Raw genomic sequence first — 15,775 nt, 5'->3', positions numbered from 1 at the left:
ATGATAGGCCAGTCTAAAGGGGGCTTTACATACAACGACATTGCTAACGAGATGTTGTTGGGGTCACGGAATTCGTGATGCACATCTGGCGTCGTTTGTGACGTCATTGCGTGTGAAATGCACGAACGACCGCTAACGATCAAAATTACTCACCATATCATTGATCGTTGACACGTTGTTCTAATCTCAAATATCGTTGCTGTTTCAGGATGCAGGTTGTTCGTTGTTCCTGCAGCAGCACACATCGCTATGTGTGACACCGCAGGAACAAGGAACAACATCGTACCTGCGGCCGCCGGCAATGAGGAAGGAAGGAGGTGGGCGGGATGTTCCGGCCGCTCATCTCCGCCTCTCTGCTTCTATTGGGCTGCCGCTTAGTGACGCCGCTGTGACGCCGAACGAACCTCCCCCTTAGAAAGGAGGCGGTTCGCCAGCCACAGCGATGTTGCTAGGCAGGTAAGTATGTGTGACAGGGACTAACGATGTTGTGCGCCACGGGCAGCGATTTGCCTGTGACGGGGACAACTGACGGGGGCGGGTGCTTTCACCAGCGACATTGCTAGCGATGTCACTGTGTGTAAAGTGGCCTTAAAGAAATGCATTTTTAGGGCTCACTTAAGTGTGGTTGTTGGGAATTGATCAAATTGTTCTTGGTAGTGTGTTCCAGAGAATAGGTGCAGCTCATGAGAAATCTTGAAGACGAGAGTGGGAGGTTCAAATTATTGAGGATGTCATTCTTAGGTCATTAGCAGAATTGAGGGCACGGGTGGGGTGATAGACAGAGATGAGGGAGGAGATGTAGGGTGGAGTGGAACTGTGGAGCGCTTTGTGGGTCAGAGTGATAAGTTTATACTGGACTCTGTAGCAGATAGGCAACCAGTGCAATGACTGGCACAGAGTAAATTCCGAAGTAAATTTAAAAGTATAATCCAATTCCTTATTGAAAAATTTAAAACATATAACTTAAAGTGTGGATTACATGGCCATAAGATAGTTATGGAACACCACCAGATGCGTTTCAAACAACAATCGTTCTTAGACTAGGTGAGTATTATAATTCATGTTGCGGAAAATTTCTCAAAACAGAACAAGACATCTGGTGCAGATTCTTAAATCCAGTGTCAATTCTCTGTGCATAATTAATTGCATGTTTCACTCCTTATTACGAGAAAAATCTGCAGTAAAATTTTGCTACAAACATGTTGCAGATAAGCTGCTTAACCCCTTAACGACTGCTGATATGACTTTTCATGTTGGTAACATGACTCTATTCCACTCAAGCCGTCCACTGGTGTGTTTGGTGAATGTGGTGCAGGGTGTATCTAGGATTTGATTAGCTGATGTAGGCAACACCATGTAGTTAGGGACCCTAAACCAAGAAGGAGATGGATACTGCATGGAAGGCCAGATTGTGCAATACCCTGTGACGACATGATAGTCCAGGGGCATCACAAAGGCACTTGTTAGTAACATCAGCAGCAGTAGCAATAGCAGCCACGACAAAGGTGTAACAGACTTCAAAGCTGCAAGATCATTGCAGCACACTGAAAACTACACCCTCACTTAGTCCTCACAGTCTGCGACTTGGGTGGAAAAGTCATTGGAGATCCATGACTTGTATATCTTGATGAAAGTTAGCTTGTCTACACTTTTAGGGGACAGCCAGATGTGTCAGCAAACCACCAGCAATGCTGAAGACACATTCTGAGAGAACACTGGCTTCTGGGTATAACAAAACCTCCAAGACGTGACTGTCAAACTCATGCCACTTTTCAATTTTGAAGAAAAAAATTGAAAAGGGTCCAAACCCCTGTTGGCATTGATATTGAGATGTAGATACTACTGCAATATCCTCTCCAGTCCTTCATTATGCATCAGATGCGTCAGTCATGTGTGCCACAACTCACAGAAATTGCTGTAGAATAGCAATGCACACCGTGTGCCTCATTGCCAACTTGCTGAAAACCACTTAAGATTTTGTACAAGTTGCTTTCAATACTCCAGGGGGTAAAGCATCCGTGAAAATTTACTCTTCTAGCATTCTAACAGAGTGGCAACCAAGTAGTCAGGACTATTTCTATTCCTAACCATTCAGGAATCATGTTGCAGATAATGCAGCAAGAGGGGGCTCATCTGTTGGCCGCTTCCATGAGGTCCAAGTCCATGGTGTGTTGGTGGTGGGGTAACACTCAAGCTTGCTTCATTTGTCCACTCCCAGCAACCATGGACAACAGAAAGGGGAACAATATTTTTTCCTCTCCTGACTGTTGCATGCTCATCATCTCTTCCTCCTTCTGTTTATATGGTACCATGAGCCCCCTCGATCATTGTATTAATTACCAATAAAGTTGCAGACTAAATGTTCAATAAATTTATAGAATATTTTGTAAATTTTTTTCTGCGATTAAGATTTTTCCCGTTCATCTCACTTGTACATAATTTCATGCTCGTTTTGAGTAAAATCCATTAATGATGATTAAACATAGAAGTTTTTTTTTTATTTCAGGGCATAAAAAAACATAAGAATTAAGGGGGCTTTACACGGTAGCGATATCGCTAGCAATTTGTAGCGATAGCGAGCGTGTAAGTACCCGCCCCCGTCGTGCATGCGATTGTTTGTGATCGCTGCCGTAGCGAACATTATCGCTATGGCAGCGTCACACATACTTACCTGGTCGTCGTCGTCGCTGTGACTGCCGAACAATCCCTCCTTCAAGGGGGAGGGACGTTCGGCATCACAGCGACGTCACCGCAACGTCACTAAGTGGCAGGCCAATCAAAGCGGAGGGGCGGAGATGAGCGGGATGTAACATCCCGCCCACCTTCCTTCCGCATTGTGGCCGGCGGCAGGTAAGGAGACGTTCCTTGCTCCTGCGGTATCACACATAGCGATGTGTGCTGCCGCATGAGCGATGAACCACCTGGATAAACAACCCTTACCGATTTTTGAGTTTGGGACGACCTCTCCATGGTGAACGATTTTCATCCTTTTTTGAGGTCGCTTAAGGTCGCTGGTCAGTGTCACACGCTGCGATATCGTAAATGACGCCGGATGTGCGTCACTAACAACTTGACCCCGACGACCAAACATTAATGATATCGGAGCGTGTAAAGCCCCCTTTAGTCATTGGATTTTAAAAAAAAAATCATAAACCGAAATTGTGCATACCTAGGTTATTCAACAATTGCCAGAAAGGGCAAAACAAGAAATGCTAGGTTGGTGAGTATGGAAATAAAATGAAAAATGAAGAAGAAGGCTGCAGTATAAGTTTATCATATGCGGTTGTCAAATTGGACAAATAAAAAAGCTTGAGTCCCAAGACTGGCTCCTTTTAAGGCCCGTTTCACACGTCAGTGAAAAACACAGACGTTCTTCACTGACGTGTAAAACACGCACATGTCACTCCATGTGCCGTGATTCACGGCACACGTGGGTTGTCTAAGTGCAATCCGGGCTCCGATCTCCGTGGTCTGTGACTGCACATAGAGATTAAGGGGTACTTTGCACGCTGCGACATCGCAGGCCGATGCTGCGATGCCGAGCGCGATAGTACCCGCCCCCGTCGCAGCAGCGATTTCCTTGTGATAGCTGCCGTAGCGAACATTATCGCTACGGCAGCTTCACATGGACTCACCTGTCCTGCGACCGTCGCTCTGGCCTGCGACCTGCCTCCTTGTTAAGGGGGCGGGTCGTGCAGCGTCATAGCGACGTCACACGCCAGGCGGCCAATCGGAGCGGAGGGGCGGAGATGAGTGGGATGTAAACATCCCGCCCATCTCCTTCCTTCCGCATATCCTACGGAAGCCGCAGTGACGCCGGTGGGAGATGTTCCTCAGTCCTGCGGCTTCACACACAGCGATGTGTGCTGCCGCAGGAGCGAGGAACAACATCGGACTGTCGCGTCAGCGTAATCATGGATTACGCCGATGCTGCACCGATGATACGATTACGACGCTTTTGCGCTCGTTAATCGTATCATCGAGCCTTTACACACTACGATGTCGCATGCGATGCCGGAAGTGCGTCATTTTCAAATTGACCCCACCGTCATCGCACCTGCGATGTCGTAGTGTGCAAAGCCCACCTAAAGGGAACCTGTCATCACAAATTTAGCTTGAAACCTAAAAGTTTCCCCCTCTGCAGCTCGTGGGCTGCATTCTACCACAGTTCCTGTACTTTTTGTGGCCCCTTTTAAACCAAATTAAATACTTTATAAACTTGTACCTTTTGCTATGTAAATTTTGTAAATCGTTCATGGGGGCGGGCTCTCTGCTGACCGTTTCTGTTCCTCCAGCACATTAACGCCGTCCCCCCACGCTCCATTTCATCCATCAGGACGCCGCCCACTGCGTCCGAGGTGCCTCACATGCCAGGATCACTGGTGACGTGTGTCACAAGCACGAGATTATGGGCTGCGCTGTGATTGCATCGCAAGTGCCCGCCCATAATCTCGTGGATGCGCTTTCCCCCACTGCCTCCAGGGTTCTGCGCAAGCACTCGATGGACAAATAACCCTGCAGCAGGGCAAGATGGGAAAGAGGTGATGTCGGGTCATCTGGCCAGCAAGCGCTTGCGCAGAACGCTGGAGGAAGAGGGGAAAGTGCAGTCACGAGGTTATGGGCGGCACTAGCTAATGACACTCACAGCGCTGCCCATAACCTCGTGCCTGCGCAAAACTTCACCAGCGGTCACACGTGCACACAGTGCACAGTCCCGCTACAGTCGCACAGCGCATGCGCGGGACCACGGGCGCCCAGGGGCGGCGTCCTGAGATATGAAATTCAGCATTGGGGGGCGGCATAAATCTGCTGGAGGAACAGCAACGGTCAGCAGAGAGCCTGCCCCCATGAACGATTTACAAAATTTACATAGCAAAAGGTACAAGTTTATAAAGTATTTAATTTGGTTTAAAAGGGGCCACAAAAAGTACAGGAACCTTGCTAGAATGCAGCCCAGGAGCTGCAGAGGGGGAAACGTTTAGGTTTAAAGCAAAATTTCTGATGACAGGTTCCCTTTAACTCACCTGTACCCGCTCCCGCTCTCCATGGTGCTGAACGCTCCCGCGGTGCAGCATTCGGCCGGCACTGACCCCCGCAGCAGCTGCTTCCGGGTTGGCTGTGTCGTGCATTCATGAATATGCACGACAGTAAAAAGCCGGCTCAGAAGCAGCAGACAACACAGGCTGCAGAGAGCGCAGCTGAAGCTGGGTGAGTAAAAATGATTTTTATTTTTTATGCACGTTTTTTTCTCGTATGTGTTTCACGGATTACACCACTGCGTGGTCTGTGGGACATTAGTGATGCAAGAAAAAAATGGACATGTCTCCGTGCGGCAATCACGCACACGCGGGTACAGTGTCAGTGAAAAATCACTAATATGTCAGCAGACCCATTGATTATAATGGGTCTGCGTATGTCAGTGATTCTGGTAAGTAGAAAAAAAAGCACAAACGTACCAGAATCACTGACGTGTGAAAGGGACCTAATGGAAACATTTTTATAAAGAACTTAGATTTCAATAAAAGAGTTTTAGAGCCAAAAGTCAACAACTACACATGCATAAATTCAATGCAGTCTGTATAGTTCTACGTAACTTTTCTTTTGGGTCAACATTTAAAAAGCTTTCATGTATAATCATCTGGAATCCAATTCTGAGAAATGTTGCTTCAATGGTGGCTCATTGGGAAAAGATAATACTTTATAAAAAAAAGTCAGAATGGGAGGATAAATGTAAAATTATACATTTCAGTCTAGACATTGAAAGCTCAAGTGGTTTAATAACAGGAACATTTCAGTTACTGTTAAAGTGGTTAATTGAGTCAAAAGCTGAAGTAATTATACGTTATGAGCATTCCTATGAATAGCTATCAGCATTGGAGTAATAAATACAATGTATTTCTACTGGTAGAATAAATGTTGAAACATAAGAAGTTCTTTACAAAGCTTCATCCCATTGTTATCAAAGATGTTTGCTTCGATACTTTTGAAAAGTACAAAATGTTATCAGGTTCCGGGCACATTTAAAAAGGGCTTAAAAAATGGAAGACAAATGTTCAAGAAGTAATAGATAATCCTTAGTGCTCATGTTTTTACATTTCACACAGTGGCAATATACAATAAATCTTCTGAATTTGAAGAATCAACATATGATATTGAATAATATAAGACCTAACCAATTTAGAGGAAGCAAGACGAGCAAATATATTTTAGAAGTCCCTTACAAAAGAAAGTTTGTGACTTTTGTAATTTGAGGACTTTTTAGCAAAGGCTATCCTATTCTAAATACATTAGCTAACCCAGTAGCTAAGCAAGTAACGAGTATAATGGAAGTCAAAGATTGGGCAGTTCATCTTTCCACTCACATACAGCTAGCCATAAAAAGAGCATTTTTGGGGGGAGGGCGGGCAGAGTTTTTTCATTTGACACACTACATTTGAAAACGTTGCTTTAACCCCAGTGAGAGCCATTCAAAGACTGCAAATGGCTCCCCCTGGGGTGCCTGCACATATCATGCAGTGAAGCAAGCCTGTGCATTGTTGTTACTGTTTCATGAATGAAACATCTGAGCACCCACGATTCTCGGCTGAACACCGTGCGTACCACAGCACTCTAATGTTTGATTAATGAGCAGTCACAAGCACATTGTTACGCTCACCGAGGAGCAGCAAGCGTCCGGAGGTGGACTCACTGGACCGTGCCCCGGACTCCCCTGAGAAGGCGACCGGCAGCAAACCCCTATACAGGGACTGTGCAGTGCCTCCCCAGAAGGCCTAGAAGCATGGCAGCCAGGAACTGGTGGTAGGAGTCTCTGTGCGACCAGGCGTAGCTCGGGTACGACGTCCGCAGCCGGCAGAACACGAATGTGGGACCGGAGATGTTCACAGCAGGTGGCACGGAGACGTTCACTGCGGGAATGGCCGGTGACGTCCACTGCGGGTATGGCCGGTGACGTCCACTGCGGGTATGGCCGGTGACGTCCACTGCGGTATGGCCGGTGACGTCCACTGCGGGTATGGCCGGTGACGTCCACTGCGGGTATGGCCGGAAGGTACAGATGGCACTACGGTGAGATAGAGTATTAGTAACGGGCAGGTGACACACGGATAACAGCAGTACAAAGTGGCCTGAACACTAGCAGAGCTCTAGTAGGAGCGTTGCTCGGGCACCTGCTGCCAGGGGAGGTGAACCTAAATAGTCTTTAGGTAACAGGTGGCCTCTGAGATCACTTCCAGAAAATGAGGCACTACTGCTTTAAGAAAGGGGGCGTGGCCTCGCGCACAGTCTTGAGTTGCTCACTGCAGAATTGTGTGTGGATGGGAGACAGGAAGAGACTGCAGCAGTTCCAGGAACCGGACGCCTGACCCGGGAGTGAGCAGAGCCTGCGGAGCCATGGGACTGGTAAGAGGAAGCACGTCGCTGTCGGGGACTGGGACCGGGAGTGCACGTGGGGGCCATGCTGGGGCTGGGCAGATGTGAGGGAGAGTGCCCTCCTTGGGATCTGGCGGGACCAGGCGCTACAGTACCCCCCCTGAAGCCCCCCCCTCTTCAGGAAGCTCCGGAGGAGACGAAGAGCATTCACCTTCTCTGCAGGTACCCACATCCTTTCCTCAGGACTGAACTCCTTCCAGTCTACTAGATAGTAGGTTTTACCGCAAGGATGGCTTTTACCTCGTATACGTCGTCATCGCAGATAGGAGGAGGCGAATCACCAGGATCACCGTGGAAACAGCTCAGGACCACCGGCTTGAGGAGGGACACATGGAAGGAGTTCGGGATGCGAAGTGTAGACGGCAGCTTCAACTTGTAGGACACCTCATTGATCTGTCGGAGCACTTCAAAGGGACCAATAAAGCGGGGACCCAGCTTGTAAGACGGCATCTTCAGGCGGATGTACTTGGATGAGAGCCAGACTTTATCTCCGGGTTGAAAGAAAGGAGCATCCAGGCGTTTTTTGTCAGCGTGCTTCTTCATGCGGACAGAGGAATGTTCCAGAGACGACTTGGTCTCAGCCCAGATGGCGGAGAAGGACCTCACAAGGTCATCAGCTGCAGGGTTGCCCGAAGAACATGTCACAGGGCACGGCACTTTGGGTCGCTGTCCATACACCACCTGGAACGGAGATTTGGCAGAGGACTCACTTTCATGATTGTTGTAGGAGAACTCAGCCCATGGAAGCAGGTTGACCCAGTTGCTGTGGTGTTCATCCACGAAGTGGCGGAGATAGTTGGTCAAGACTTGGTTAATGCGCTCCACTTGCCCATTGGACTGAGGGTGGTAGGCAGAAGAAAAGTCCAATTGAACATCCATCATTTTGCAGACTGCCCTCCAAAACCGAGCGGTTAACTGGACCCCTCTGTCGGACACGATATGGAGAGGCTAGCCGTGGAGCTGGAAGATATGCTGAATGAACAGTTCAGCAAGAACCAGAGCGGATGGTAGCCCAGTGAGTGGTGTGAAGTGGGCCATCTTAGAGAACCTGTCCACCACCACCCAGATGACTGTGCAGCCAGACGATTTTGGCAGGTCTGTGATGAAATCCATGCCGATATGTTGCCATGGAGTGGATGGTACGGGTAAAGGAAGAAAAGGGCCTGCTGGAGGAGTCTTCGGGACCTTGTTCCAGGCACAGGAGGAACATGATGAAACAAAGTCCTGGACGTCTTGACGTAGCCCTGGCCAACAGTAATACCGGGATATCAATTGCAGAGATTTCTTTTGACCCACGTGACCTGCTATTCGGGAAGAGTGTCGCCACTGGAGTACACGTTCCCTATCGACCTCAGCAACAAACGTTTTACCAGGAGGAAGGTGGTGCATGTCAATTGGTGCCGCCATTAGCTTGGAAGGTTCAATGATGTGCCGGGGTTCATCCTCCTGATCCACTAACAGGATTGATCGAGACAGCGCATCGGCATTCAGATTCTTCTCGGCTGGACAAAAGAACAGAACAAAATCAAAGCGGGTGAAGAACAAGGACCATCGGGCCTGTCGGGGGTTTAGCCTTTGGGCTATCTGGAGATATGCCAGGTTCTTGTGGTCGGTATAGATGGTAACTGTATGCAATGACCCTTCCAGCAGATATCGCCATTCCTCCAGGGCCAACTTGATTGCCAGCAACTCACGGTCTCCAATAGAGTAGTTTCGTTCCACTGGGGAGAAAGCCTTAGAAAAGAAGCCACAGGTTACTGTCTTACCCTCGGACGTTTTCTGTGTAAGGACCGCACCGGCTCTGGATGAGGAGGCATCTACCTCAAGGATAAACGGCTTGTTAGTGTTGGGTCTGTGTAAGGCTGGAGCAGAAGCAAAGGCTCGTTTAAGGGACAGGAAGGAGTCTTCAGCTTTGGGGTCCACTTCTTTGGGTTCTCCCCTTTGCGAGTGAGAGAGGATATGGGGCGTACCAGAGACGAGAAATGTGGTATGAATTGCCAGTAATAGCTGGCGAATCCCAGGAATCGCTGGATAACTTTCAACCCTTCCGGACGGGACCACTTCAGTACGGCTGACAACTTATCTGGATCCATCTTCAGACCGGTATCAGAGACTATGTGGCCAAGGAAGGGTAGCGAGGTCTGCTCAAACAGGCATTTCTCAAGTTTGGCGTAAAGGCGATTCTCCCTCAATCTCCGCAGGACAAGACGGACATGTCTTCGATGGGTATGCAAGTCCGGGGAGAAGATAAGGATGTTGTCCAAATACACGACTACACAGGTGTAGAGAAGATCACGGAAGATGTCGTTCACGAACTCCTGGAAGACCGCCGGAGCGTTACTGAGCCTGAAGGGCATCACTCGGTATTCATAGTGCCCATCACGAGAGTTGAACGCGGTCTTCCATTCGTCTCCCGACCGAATGCGGACCAGATTGTACACACCCCGGAGATCTAACTTGGAGAAGATCTTGGCACCTCGAAAGCGATCAAACATTTCCGGTATAAGGGGTAGCGGGTATCTGTTTTTCACTGTGATCTTATTCAATCCGCGGTAGTCAATGCAAGGCCATAGACCCCCATCCTTTTTACCCTCAAAGAAGAAGCCCGCTCCGGCGGGAGAGTAGGATTTTCGGATGAAGCCTCGTGCTAAATTCTCCTTTATGTAGTCAGACATGGCTTGGGTCTCTTCTCGCGACAGTGGGTAGATACGCCAACGAGGAGGGGTTGTCCCGGGGAGCAGGTCGATGGGACAATCGTAGGGTCTGTGTGGCGGCAAGGTCTCAGCTTCCTTCTTGTCAAAGACATCGGCAAAAGACCAATAGGCGGGAGGTAACCCGGGAAGGCTGACCGGTTCGACTGGTGAGTGCGGAGGATGCACTGGTTTCAGGCAGTTAGTGTGGCAAGAAGCACCCCATTGCAGGATGTCTCCGGAATCCCAGTCCAGCACTGGCTTGTGTGACCGAAGCCAGGGTATTCCCAGAAGTAGAGCATGTGCCATGCCAGGGAGCACATGTAAGGCGATTGTCTCATAGTACAGCAACCCCGCTTGCATTTCACAGTTCTCCGTGATGTACCGGATGGGTTTGGGAAGCGGTTTTCCATCTACCGAAGCAAGACTGATGGGGGTAACAAGACGGTGGACAGGAATCCGATGTAGATCCACCACAGACTGTTGGATAAAGTTCCCGGCAGAGCCTGAATCCAAGAAAGCATGTTCTGACAACCAGATGGAACCGCAGGACAGGGATACGGGTACATCGAGAAAAGGATAGGGCTTAGCGTGACCTAGGGTGGCCTCTCCAACGGACCCTAGGCTTAGTAGTTTCCGGCTTTACTGGACAGTCCCGAATCAGATGTTTGGCACTTCCGCAGTAGAAGCACTCTCCTGCCGTTCTCCGATTCCTCTGCCGCAGTCTGGACTCAGTGACGCGATCGACCTCCATGGGCTCGGGCGAAGCAGTAGGCCTGGTGGAAGGAAGCGACATTGGCCGTTGTAAGGTGGGTGCAAGACGCGGGGTTCTTCTCGCCCGGGCGACTTCTCGGGCACGCTCTTGGAAGTGGAGATCGATACGGGTAGCCAGAGAGATCAGCTCTTCCAGGGTGGTAGGAACATCCTGTCCAGCCAGTTCATCCATGATTTTTCCGGATAATCCTTCCCAGAAGGCAGCTACCAAAGCGTCATTGTTCCACTTGAGTTCCGAAGACAGGGTGCGAAACTCGATTGCATACTGCCCCACAGTGAGATTCCCCTGGCGGATTCTCATGAGCGAAGAGGCTGTAGACGAGAGACGGCCTGGCTCATCGAACACCTTATGGAAGGCATTCAAAAAGACGGACAGGACTTGAACGGTTGGGTCATTCCTCTCCCAGAGCGGATTCATCCAAGCCAGAGCCCGACCAGTCAGATGAGACATGATAAATGCTATCTTTGAGCGATCAGTCACTCGCTGCAGAGGCGACAGCTCAAAGTGCAGGGAGCATTGGTTTAAGAATCTGCGACACAAACTGGGATCACCTCCATACATGGGTGGGGAGGCCATGCGGGAAGGAGACATGCATCTTGACAAACCCGTAGAGTCGGTGGTTGTTGAGAAGGCCGGGTTCTGAAGGGCGTATAGACGGGAATCCACGGATGCCATGTATTCGGCAATGCGTCTCTGGGCCTCATGCTGGCGGGATAGCTCCTTCTGTAATTCAACTAGTTGGGAACCGTCAGAGGATCCGGAGGTTTGCATGGATGCCAGACGGGATTCCACGGACTTCATGTGAGCCACTAATCTTGTTTGGGTCTCGCTTTGGTGTGAGAGCTCCTGTTGCAAGTCGGTCAGGGAGTTAGCCTTGATCCCGGCGGAGTCCATGGCCCGAGCAAACTGTTACGCTCACCGAGGAGAAGCGAGCGTCCGGAGGTGGACTCACTGGACCGTGCCCCGGACTCCCCTGAGAAGGTGACCAGCAGCGAACCCCTATACAGGGACTGTGTGGTGCCTCCCCAGAAGGCCTAGAAGCACGGCAGCCAGGAACTGGTGGTAGGAGTCTCTGTGCGACCAGGCGTAGCTCGGGTACAATGTCTGCAGCAGGCAGAACACGGATGTGGCACCGGAGATGTTCACAGCAGGTGGCACGGAGACGTTCACTGTGGGTATGGCCGGTGACGTCCACTGCGGGTATGGCCGGTGACTAGAGATGAGCGAACCGGTCCCGGTTTGGCTCGAGGTCGGTTCCGCCGAACGGAGGTCCTGTTCGAGTTCGGCTCGTCGAACGTTCGACGAACCGAACTCGAACTGCATAGGAAACAATGGCAGGCAATCACAAACACATAAAATCACCTAGAAAACACCCTCAAAGGTGTCCAAAAGGTGACAAACAACTCACAACACAACACAAACACATGGGAAAGTGACAAGGACATATACTCATGCGAAAACAAAACAGCTGGACAAGAAAAAAGAGGAGGACACACAGATATATGAGTATATGCAAGGAAACGTCGATGCTATTACTGTGCAACTTGAGCCCTGCTCATTTTAGGCTTCCAATCTGGATAAATTGCCTGAGCTTGCCACGTATGCCTTGGGGATCTTGTCGTGTCCTGCAGCCTGCGTTCTCTCGGAACCTGTCTTCAGTGCTGCTGGGGGTCTGCTGGCAGATAAGCACACGCGTCTGTCCACTGACAATGTGGACATGGCTCTCAGAGGACTTTTCTTCCCCTGGCTCAGCCAGGGGACGGCAAAGGCACGCGTATTTTTGAGAGTGCTTCATGCAAAGCATCTTTTTCATCTTGAAAATGGGGGTCAACTGATGCCAGTCAAGTGGGGTGTGTGTGGTCCAATTAGTGGAAACGAGGGAGACTGTGGTTGGAGTCCCCTCGCTGTGTTTCTAAAAGAACCAAGATGAACAAGTCATGGCTCTCAGAGGACTTTTCTTCCCCTGGCTCAGCCAGGGGACGGCAAAGGCACGCGTATTTTTGAGAGTGCTTCATGCAAAGCATCTTTTTCATCTTGAAAATGGGGGTCAACTGATGCCAGTCAAGTGGGGTGTGTGTGGCCCAATTAGTGGAAACGAGGGAGACTGTGGTTGGAGTCCCCTCGCTGTGTTTCTAAAAGAACCAAGATGAACAAGTCATGGCTCTCAGAGGACTTTTCTTCCCCTGGCTCAGCCAGGGGACGGCAAAGGCACGCATATTTTTGAGAGTGCTTCATGCAAAGCATCTTTTTCATCTTGAAAATGGGGGTCAACTGATGCCAGTCAAGTGGGGTGTGTGTGGCCCAATTAGTGGAAACGAGGGAGACTGTGGTTGGAGTCCCCTCGCTATGTTTTACATGATTAATTTCGAAGGGCATGACATGCCTAAGAGGTTGAGTTTCATCATCTGCAACTTGTTGGCAACAGAAAGGCTGCCTTTACACCCTTTTGAGACCGAGGATTTTCGAGACCTTATGCCCATTGCAGTGCCCCAAGAGCCGATGGCCAGTCGTCACTCCTTCTCCAAGAAAGGCGTGCCCGCGCTACCACAGTAGGTCCCACACAACCTCACCGATTCCTTGAGAAACTCTGTGTGTGACAGGGTGCATTTCAACACAGATACTTGGACCAGTAAGCTTGGACAGGGGAGTTACATGTTGCTGACTGGGCACTGGGTAACTATGGTGAGAGATGGAGAAGGGTTTGCTGTACAAGTCTTGCCGTCCCCACGACTTGTGTGTCAATCCTTCCTCTGTATGTACAAGTTCCTCCACTGCTTCTGCCTCCTCAACCTCGTGTGGGTCCTCCACCTCGGCCCAAACCCTGTGTGGTCAGGCCACCCTTCCTTGTAACTGCGCCCAAGGAATCCCACACACCTCCTTACTATGCTGGCAGCAGAGCTCAAGGCCATCATGCGGTCAAATGTTTACTTTGAAATGTAGGGGAAATGTGAGACACCGCTGAGGAATTGTGGACGGTTAGCTCTGGAGAGTGAGACCGAGTTTCATCAATGGTTGTCTACAGTCAACCAGCAGTCAGGGAAGGTCGGGTGCAACAATGATGCAAACCAGTCTGCGACCCTTCTTCAGGGCAATATGACACACGTGCCTTGTATGGCTCACGTGTTGAACCTGGTTGTCCAGCAATTTTTAAAACACTATCCCTGCCTACATGGCCTTCTGCAGAGGGCACGGTGTAACGCCTGCCTGGATCGACACACTCAGATGGGCTGCAAAGGATAGGCTAGAGGCAAGCCACTCACCAAGCTGGACACCCAGAACCCTGAAACCCTTTAACCCCTATACAGTGATTTGGAATTACACGTTGATCAATACCTATGGAAGGCTGCAGTTCCAGAGAATAGTAGTCATGCAGGTTCAAAAACATTAATTGAGGAAGAGGAACAGAATGGGATGGCCAGGACTTAATCAGAAAACAAGCAGAGGTGAAATGCGGATCGGCCAACGAGGTACATAAACAGCAAGCAGGAAACGTAGTCAGGTAACAAGCACACAAACTCATAAAACTGAACTGGGGGTAACAGTAACAAGAGGTTCATAGCTTTGTCTGGCAGTGGTCTGCAGACAGGAGGGGCCTAAAAAAGGGTGTGGTGTCTTCCCATTGGGACCAGAGTACAAATTGATTGAGTGGACTACGTTGGTGACTTAAAAGCCGTGTGCGGCAATGATGCAAACCTGTCTGCGGCCCTTCGTCAGGGCAATGTGACACACGGGCCTTGTATGGCTCACGTGTTGAATCTGATTCTCCAGCAATTTTTAAAATACCATCCCGGCCTACATGGCCTTGTGCAGCGGGCACGCTGCTATGTGGTCACTTTCATCCTTCGCACCCAGCAGCTCAACAACTTTCATCGCTCCGGAAGTCTTAGGGTCTGGCAGTTAAACGCCGGAAATGCGATGTTCCGACACGCAGGAATTGGAATCTGCACATGTTGCAGCGTGTGTGGCAGCACCGCAGAGCCCTGCTGAAATACGGTATGACGTATACCCTGGGCTAACTTGATCCAGAGGTGGTGCAGATCACGCTGCTGGAGTGGTGTCAGATCAAGGACCTATGCACCCTTCTACACAGTTTCCAAATGTCGACGAAGATGTTTAGCACTGGCAATGCCATTCTCAGCGTGACAATTCTGGTCACCTACATGATGGAGCACACTGTAAGCATTATTTGGAGTCAGGTATTGGTCCAAGAGGAAGGTGAGGAAGTACAGGAGGAGTCATATGCAGAAGGGATAATAAGATTCACAAGGTCCATACGGTAAGCGGCACCTAGGCAGCAGTTATGGTGGGGGATAGGGATTAACAAGGGCGCATAGTATCAGTAGTAAATATAACAAATACATTAGAGATAGCACAGTAAATTGTATGATCTTTGTCATTTGAACTACAAGCATAGGCTACATCTTGATAACGCTACCCCTGTGTGATATCAGTCTCTGCAATGTGAGGCTTTATTAATTTAATGAATTTTTTGTGGTTATAATTTAAATCCCTTGTCAATCCTACTTAATACTTCGATTGGTATCGTCAAGAATCTTCTCTGGTGTTATATTGTCTAAGCTATAATATTAGAAATTGAACATTTTCTTGTACACTGCAGTACATGTAGCTCCTATTTGAAACATTTAAAGATCAATAATAATCAATAACAATTTATTTTCCATGAAAAATACAAGGAAACATTGATAAGCCTTTAAATATATAATTAAAATCAGTTTATTATCATTGTAAGTCAAACAATTGAATTCTCCTAATTCAGATTTCTGATTGGACGGTGTCATCGTGGGTTGAAAGTACACGCCCACAGAATTAAACACCAACAAATGCCTAGAAGAATGATAAAAAATAACTGATCGGAGGATTC

The sequence above is a fragment of the Anomaloglossus baeobatrachus genome, chromosome 3 (genome assembly GCF_048569485.1).
Source record: "Anomaloglossus baeobatrachus isolate aAnoBae1 chromosome 3, aAnoBae1.hap1, whole genome shotgun sequence".
NCBI lineage: Eukaryota > Metazoa > Chordata > Amphibia > Anura > Aromobatidae > Anomaloglossus > Anomaloglossus baeobatrachus.
Note: the sequence above shows the minus strand (reverse complement) of the source record.